Here is a 9017-nt window from a genome sequence, read left to right on the forward strand (position 1 = left end):
ACAGGTCAGGCGCGAACGTTGACTTTAATGCTAGACAGAGTACAAGTGTGCCTGAACACACAGTGCCTCGAACACTCCAAATGATAGGCCTCCTCACCAGGATGACCCATGAATGTGCCAATTTCAATACCACGACGTCGGCAACTACGACTGAAATGGTCACGCGGCCCTCGGCACTGGACTTTGGCGTATTCACAGAGCGTTGCATGGTCTGATGAATCCTAATACCTTCTTCATCACGTCGATGAAGGTCGCAAATCCATCGTCTTCCATGACAACAGCTCCTTGATGCCTGTGCTGCAGGATAGAGACAATCTGGCGTCGGCTCCATTATGTTCTGGGCAAGATTCGTCTGGGCATCCATAGGTCCAGTGGAGTTCGTGCAAGCCACCACGACGGCGAAGGAGTATCGTACATTGGTTTCAGGTGACGTACAACCCCCCATGACGATCATATTTCCGGACGGCTTTGGAATTTTTCAACAAGATAATGTGCCATATTACAAAGACAGGGGTGTATTGTAGTGGTTCGAGGAACGTAGTGGCGAGTTCCAGTTGATGTGCTGGCTCCGCCACTCCCCAGATCTGAACCCGATTCAGTATATCTGACATGTGATTGAACGTGGTATCAGAGCTTATCGCCCAGCTTCGCGGAAATTACGGGAATTAGGTGAGTGCAGATGTGATGCCAACTCCCTCCAGCGACCTATCAGTGTCTCATTGCTTCCATCTCACGACGCGTCGCTGCCGGTACTTACCGGCTATTAGGTAGTTGCAGTTTCCTGTTGGGCTTCCCTACTGAGAAAAAATATTCCCCGCTTTCTTTTACACTAGTGGGTCCACCTCTCCTGACATCTAGTCGTCAGTTGCGCCACATTACGCAGTAGTGTCCCGATACTCTTAATCAAATAGTGTACACAAATAATTCGCACGCTGTCTTATGGTGTGTGGCGCAGGGTATTTTTATGTACCGCTGTCACATCCCCCCTCTCCCATTCCATTCTCCAGTGTCTAATTTTACTTTCTTCCTCAATTCGTAAGACTTGACTTGCGCAAGGCGTTTGATACAGTTCCCCACAGTCGTTTAATGAACAAAGTAAGAGCATATGGACTATCAGATCAATTGTGCGATTGGATTGAAGAGTTCCTAGACAACAGAACGCAGCATGTCATTCTCAATGGAGAGAAGTCTTCCGAAGTAAGAGTGATTTCAGGTGTGCCGCAGGGGAGTGTCGTAGGACCGTTGTTATTCATAATATACATAAATGACCTTGTGGGTGACATCGGAAGTTCACTGGGGCTTTTTGCGGATGATGCTGTGGTATATCGACAGGTTGTAACAATGGAAAATTGTACTGAAATGCAGGAGGATCTGCAACGAATTGACGCTTCGTGCAGGGAATGGCAATTGAATCTCAATGTAGACAAGTGTAATGTGCTGCCAATACATTTAGCTACAAAATAGCAGGTCAGCAACTGGAAGCAGTTAATTGCATAAATTATCTGGGAGTACGCATTAGGAGTGATTTAAAATGGAATGATCATATAAAGTTGATCGTTGGTAAAGCAGATGCCAGACTGAGATTCATTGGAAGAATCCTAAGGAAATGCAATCCGAAAACAAAGGAAGTAGGTTACAGTACGCTTGTTCGCCCACTGCTCGAATACTGCTCAGCAGTGTGGGATCCATACCAGATAGGGATGATAGAAGAGATAGAGAAGATCCAACGGAGAGCAGCGCGCTTCGTTACAGGATCATTTAGTAATCGCGAAAGCGTTACGGAGAATCCTGTCACTGGAGATGGATGGGTATCTCCGTGACACTTTCAAAAAATGGTTCAAATGGCTCTGAGCACTATGGGACTTAACTTCTGAGGTCATCAGTCCCCTAGAACTTAGAACTACTTAAACCTAACTACATCCATGCCCGAGGCAGGATTCGAACCTGCGACCGTAGCGGTCGCGCAGTTCCAGACTGTAGCGCCTAGATCCGCTCGCTCGGCCACTCCGGCCGGCTGACACTTTCGAGCTTACTGTACGAACCTGTGACGAAACGTGCTGCTCATATTTAGATCTTCCTTATCTCATCTGTCGATCCTGTCTGGTGCAGGTTACAGACTGACGAACAATACTGAAGTATCGGTCGAACAATGGCTTTACAAGTTAAGTCCTTTGAGGGTGATGTCCACTTCCTCAATACTCCTCCAATGAATCCCAGTCTGGAAAGTGCCATTCTTACGACTAGTTTCCTGTGATCGTTCCTATTTATATTTCTTGAAATGCATATTTTTAATGGATGTTACTGCTTTCTGTGCTTGTTCGGCAATCGCATACAGTAACGGGTCTTTCCACCTAATAAGGCGTAGTTTATTACATTGGTTTATGTTGAGGATGACCTGTCCATACCCGGAGCAAGCGTCCGTCCTATACGGAGCTTCCTACATTTCGCTACAGTTTCCTAGCGTTCCAACTTCTCTGTGTGCAACAGCATCGTCAGAGAACTATACCACGCAGTTCGCGGTGTTATCCATTACGTCATTTTTATAAAGTGTGGTCAAAAACAGTCAGATAAGCTTGTAACGCCGTTGCAGGGTAGATTATCCTTAGAAATAATTGTAGAGACAAAATCAAGTTAATTAGCGTGGGAGTTAACCAACGAGGCCGATGCACGCGCGAATTGAAGCGGCCCTCCAGATACAAGAGACTGCTCAGCCTTTGGCTCGTGTTAGAGTCTTGCTACTTTCCCATGTCCAATTTTTGTATCACTCTCGTGTTCGATTTTAGGAAACAAAATGAAGAACGCGTCCGACGACTCCATCTGTGGCGGGCAGCTTGAATTTGAACATACAAGGGTCTGATTGGGCAACTGCAATGCTAATCAGCTCCTAACGATTATTTCTCAGCACAACCTACCCTCCACCACCCTATTCCAACTGTTTCTGACCACCCTTTATACAATGAATAGTACTGGTCCATTACAATACTTTCTTGCGGGACGCCCGGAGTTACTTTTACGCATGGTATTGTTCTTCTTTAGGAATGACCTGCTTTGTTCTACTTGCTAGAAACTCTTCAAACCAGTTACAAAGCTGAACTGATATAGCGTACGCTGGTTAATTGTTCTTTAGACGGCAGTGCACAATTGCATCGATCGCCTTCCGGAAGCCAAGGAACATGGCATTAACTTGGACGGTGGTAACTGCTGCCTTCTGGGTCTTGTGGAGGAACTGAGCGAGCAAAGTTCCACACAGACGTTGTTTGAAGAATCCAAATTGACCCCAACAGAAGAGATTTTTGTTCTAAAGATAATACGCGACCTTAAAACTTGTCTTACTAGCAGGGTTCAGGAATTGACGCTCATGCACTGAAATTGTTTTGCTACTAAACAACTAATTCAGTAAGCGCAACGAACTGAGTCTAGATGCCCACATGAAGTTCATACATCGCCGGCCGCTCAAACTGCAACAGCAGGGACAGAAAATAACGAAATTCTTCTTACTGTGCCTATACTATGTAGTAGAAAGATTACACGATTCAATTTGTAAGTGATTTGGCTGTATACAGGGTACGATGTGTCGCACACAGAGTTGTAACCTCTGTCAGAATCAATGAATTAAAACCAGCAAGGCAATGAGACGAAATTAATTGAATTGCGGATTCATTCGGATTCATTGGCTATAATCGTTGGTCCAGCGCCTACGAGGATGGTGTAATAAGATGTGACATTTCTTCAGTTACTGCTAACACTGTATTCTTTCCCTTTTCATGTGCCGGGTGGACGCGGCAGAATGTACGACGATTCTGAAGACGGACTGCGCTGTCCTATACCTAGTCGCTAGTCGACACGCGCCGAAGGACGACGACCACCGAAGTTACGTTCGCGCTTTGTCCCCGTTTGCTCCGTGTAAATTATTCAGTGAAATTTGTATCTTGCTGCTAGTTACGGTATATATGTATGTTCTGATACTCTAGACCTACGAGAAAGGTTGAATCCATTGTGTTTATACTGCAATAAAGATTTGATATCAAACGTGTGGCTGCTTCTTGTTCTCGTCACGATGTATGTGTCTCTGAAAAATAATACTACCATTTATTAGTACGACGAAGGTCGAATTTTTCAAGAAGTGTGTTTTAATTTTATGTTAAGAAAAGAGAGTGTATCTATTTACAACTTATGTATGCTGAGGTGAAAAAGAAATGGTTCAAATGGCTCTGAGCACTATGGGACTTAACATCTGAGGTCATGAGTCCCCTAGAACTTAGAACTACTTAAACCTAACTAACCTAATGACATCACACACATCCATGCCCGAGGCAGGATTCGAACCTGCGTTCGTAGTGGTCGCTCGGTTCCAGACTATAGCGCCTAGAACCGCACGGCCACTTCGGCCGGCCGACTGTAGCAATCGCGCAGTTTCGGACTGAAGCGCCTAGAACCGCTCGGCCACAACGGTCGGCTTGCTGACATGAAGATTATTGAAGGAGTGGAAACTTGTGTACAGAAAGGAGTGGATTAATAATTTCGAATATTGAAGTTTGTGCTGATCAGCAGCGATTGTGGTATTTCAGTGCACTTGACAACGGGCTATCAGTAAAATTACCTACAGTCGTCATCCTTGCTGTAATTATCCTAGCATTTTTGTCTTTCCCGATGCATTTAAACGCCTTACCCGTACCCTGAAAATGGGGTCTAAAATTACGTCAGCAAGTCAGAAGTGACGCCTCTAGTACGAAGAAGAAGAAGCAACACTTCAGTGCCGCATTCTGTGCTACAACTGTATGCCAGATTGCATCACCACCGGCCTGAAGACGTCAGAAGTGCAACGGGTACTGTCAAAATTAACTGGATCTGCGAAACAGAGATGATCGCGTTGTGTACCCAAAGACATCTCTTACCACCCCGCTAGGTGCTGCATGTTTATGACGATGACGAATGCAACATGGCGACGTTGGTTCTCCTCTGGACCTTCGCACGTAGATTCGTCGATGTTCATGCTCTGCACAGAACTGGACTAACCTGAAGAGACGTTACGTTGCAACTCCTGCATGCAGTGGCGCACTACAGCCGTCATGCTCTCTCTCTCTGCAGCTGCGTCTCAACGGAATCTGTAACACTGGTCGCCGTGCTGATAGTCCATAGTGTTTCAGATGTCGCACTCTCCCTATGTATACGAATCTTCAGCAAAAAGGCTATTTCAAGGCACGTGACATGATGCATACGATGCTGCAGGGCAGAGCGGAAGATGTGCCTTTGCTCTTCGGCGCTAGGAGCTAGGTGCGTGGGGCCATCAAGATTCTTTATGTATGAGTATGGCCATCCCCCCGAAATAGTCGATTTCTTATTCGCATGAGATTCGTGGGATCCCCACCTACGCGAGCAGCAATAACGACGAACGACAAACAGTATTCTCGACTGGCGACGATCCAGCCACTGTCAAATTGCAACACGTTCTGTTACATGTCTCCCCTTATATCTAGCAAGTAAACATCCAAATGTGATTTATGAATGAGAAACTGCTGCGAAACTTTCGTTATATACAGAATGTAGATGGCGTAAGTCCTATCTACACTGCGCAAAAGAATTAAAGGGTCAATTTTCTTTCGAAACCTGTCTTTCTCGCCGTTGCGACGCAGAAGTATGACATTTGGCTCAAAAGAGCCTAAAACCGTTCCCTGGAATGATCCAAAGGGTTGGCGCCCTGTGACTCCCCCTGTGGTTCGGCGACGCGTAAAACAGTCATATACAGACAAGTCGTTCTTTAACGTTCTTACCAAGAATCTTGAAAAGGTCTTCACCGATTTACTTCAGATTTTTACACGAAACTCTAATGAACGTTCTGACGGACACAGATTGCACATTTTTTAATATATGTGTTTTATAAACATATCGTAATAATACACTACGAAGATGACGTGCTACAGACGCGAAATAATACACCACGAAGATGACGTGCTACAGACGCGAAATTTAACCGACAGGAAGAAGATGCTGTGATATGCAAATGATTAGCTTTTCAGAGCATTCACACAAGGTTGGCGCAGGTGGCGACACCTACAACGTGCTGACATGAGGAAAGTTTCCAACCGATTTCTCATACGCAAACAACAGTTGACCGGCGTTGCCTGGTGAAACGTTGTTGTGATGCGTCGTGTAAGGAGGAGAAATGCGTACCATCACGTTTCCGACTTTGATAAAGGTCGGATTGTAGCCTATCGCGATTGCGGTTTATCGTATCGCGACATTGCTGCTCGCGTTGGTCGAGATCCAATGACTGTTAGCAGAACATGAAAATGGTGGGTTCAGGAGGGTAATCGGAACGCCGTGCTGGGTCCCAACGGCTTCGTATCACTAACAGTCAAGATGACAGGCATCTTCTCCGCATGCCTGTAACGGATCGTGCAGCCACGTCTCGATCCCTGAGTCCACAGATGGGGACGTTTGCAAGACAACAACCATCTGCACGAACAGTTCCACGACGTTTGGAGCAGCATGGACTATCAGCTAGGAGACCGCGGCTGCGGTTACCCTTGAGCTGCAGAACAGACAGGAGCGCCTGCGATGGTGTACTCAACGACGAACCTGGATGCACGAATGGCAAAACGTCATTTTTTCGGATGAATCCAGGTTCTGTTTACAGCATCATGATGATCGCATCCGTGTTTGGCGACATCGCGGTGAACGCACATTGGAAGCGTGTATTCGTCATCGCCATACGCCATACCCGGCGTGATGGTATGGGGTGCCATTGGTTACACGTCTCGATCACCTCTTGTTCGCATTGACGGCACTTTGAACAGTGGACGTTACATTTCAGATGTGTTACGACCCGTGGCTCTACCCTTCATTCGATCCCTGCGGGACGCTACATTTCAGCAGGATAATGCACGACCGCATGTTGCAGGTCCTGTACGGGCCTTTCTGGATACAGAAAATGTTCGACCGCTGCCCTGGCCAACACATTCTCCAGATCTCTCACCAAATGAAAACGTCTGGTCAATGGTGGCCGACCAACTGGCTCGTCACAATACGCCAGTCACAACTCTTGATGAACTGTGGTATCGTGTTGAAGCTGCATGGGCAGGTGGGCAGCTGTACCTGTAAGGTCTGTTTGACTCGATGGCCAGGCGTATCAAGGCCGTTATTACGGCCACAGGTGGTTGTTCTGGGTAGTAATTTCTCAGGATCTATGTAGCCAAATTGCGTGAAAATGTAATCACATGTCAGTTCTAGTATAATATATTTGTCCAATGAATACCCGTTTATCATCTGCATTTCTTTTTGCTGTAGCAATTTTAATGGGCAGTAGTGTATATATAAAGAAGAAACCTCGTTAACAAAAATTTCGAGAAATTCCTTGACTATTTTCTTCAAATTTTTAGACGATAGTCTAATAAGCATTCGGATGGGCATAGGCTGTGTAAAAGTAAAATAAATAAATAAATAAATAAATATTCAGATAGACAAAGGCTAAATTTTTTTAAACAACGTACAAGTTATTCGTTAAAACCGACTGCGAGAAAGAAAATGCCCTGCTGTGAAAATGTGCGATTTAGTTTTCTTTCTTCCAGTCGGTTTTAATATAAAGCAGGAAAGTTATTGGCTTATGATTACAATATTATTACAGAATCACCATCATTCGAAATTTTGTAATTCTACTTGTTTACAGATTAAAAGTATCCGAAATACTACCATTGAAGCTACTATTCCGACAGGTCAAGTAACAGGAGAGGTCTCTCATACTCCATACACCAATGACTACAAACGATTTACCCACTTATTTTAAGTGATGTCAATTACCATTCAAGGTTTCGTTGTCAATAACAAGAATCGGAACTGAAGGTTAGAGGGAGGGGAGGAGATTGGCACAAGGGGGGGGGGGGGCGAGCGAATGGAGATACCGAGGAGGAAGAGATGGACAGAGAGAGGGTGAGGTGAGGAGGTGGAGAGATAGGGAGAGGAGAAGATGCATGGAGAAAGGGGGGAAGGATGATGGGCAGAGAGGGAGAGGTAGAGGAGATGGACAAAGAGAAGGGGGAGGAAGAGATAGAGGGGGAGGACAAGGCGATTAGCATGTATATTCAGTTCCAACACATATTTTGCAATTGCATTGCATTGTCGGGCTCGCTAGTCTTTTATAAAAATAGTACTTTTCCTGTTGTAAATCAATATTGTTACGAGGGCGTGCTGAAAAGTAATGCCTCCGAGTTTTTCGTTCCTTTCTCAATATCGGCCGAGATGTTACATGTCATGCATATTAATCGATCGACTTTTCCGCTTCGCTGACGCACCTTGCAACTCTCTGCCACCAGGAGGTTAAGAATTGTACCGTGTAACATGGCGGTGTGTAACTACGTCAGTGCGTGACAAACAGCGTGCTGTAATCGAATTTCTAACCGAAGAGGTCGCACAGGCGTGGAGTACCCTCTCCTTCAACATGACAATGCCTGACCACACACGGGCGCTGCGACATCATCAGCAATTCGACGCCTTGGGTCCATTGTCATCGATCACCCTCCATACACTCCCGACTTGGCCCCATCCGAGTTTCATCTATTATCGTCGCCCAACGAGCTGGGCACGAGACAGCACTTCACTTCCTGTTCCCATCCATTGTTCTGGGAACATCTGGCCTAAATGTTCACCAGCAAGAGGTCAAATTTAAAGCTGCTACTCCAACATGCTGTAACCAGTAATGCATGAAGACCATGTGGAGTAAATGTCGAGAACATGGGGAGTATGTTCCTCAGAAACTTAGTGTTCACCACATCTGCATATAAACGATTACTCTACAGGTATAAGTGTTTGATAAATGGTGCACAGACAATTTTTCAGACTATTTCTCTACCGTCCCACTCTCGAATAGCACGACGGGAATATGATCACATAAATGTTTCCCTTCAAGTTCTGATTTCTCTTATTTTTTTTATGATCGTTTCTCCTTGTGTAGGTGGTTCTCAACATAACATTTTGACATTTGGAGCAGACAGCGGATGATAGAAATTTCATGAAAAAGATCT

Source organism: Schistocerca piceifrons, chromosome 5 (assembly GCF_021461385.2).
Source record: "Schistocerca piceifrons isolate TAMUIC-IGC-003096 chromosome 5, iqSchPice1.1, whole genome shotgun sequence".
Taxonomy (NCBI): domain Eukaryota; kingdom Metazoa; phylum Arthropoda; class Insecta; order Orthoptera; family Acrididae; genus Schistocerca; species Schistocerca piceifrons.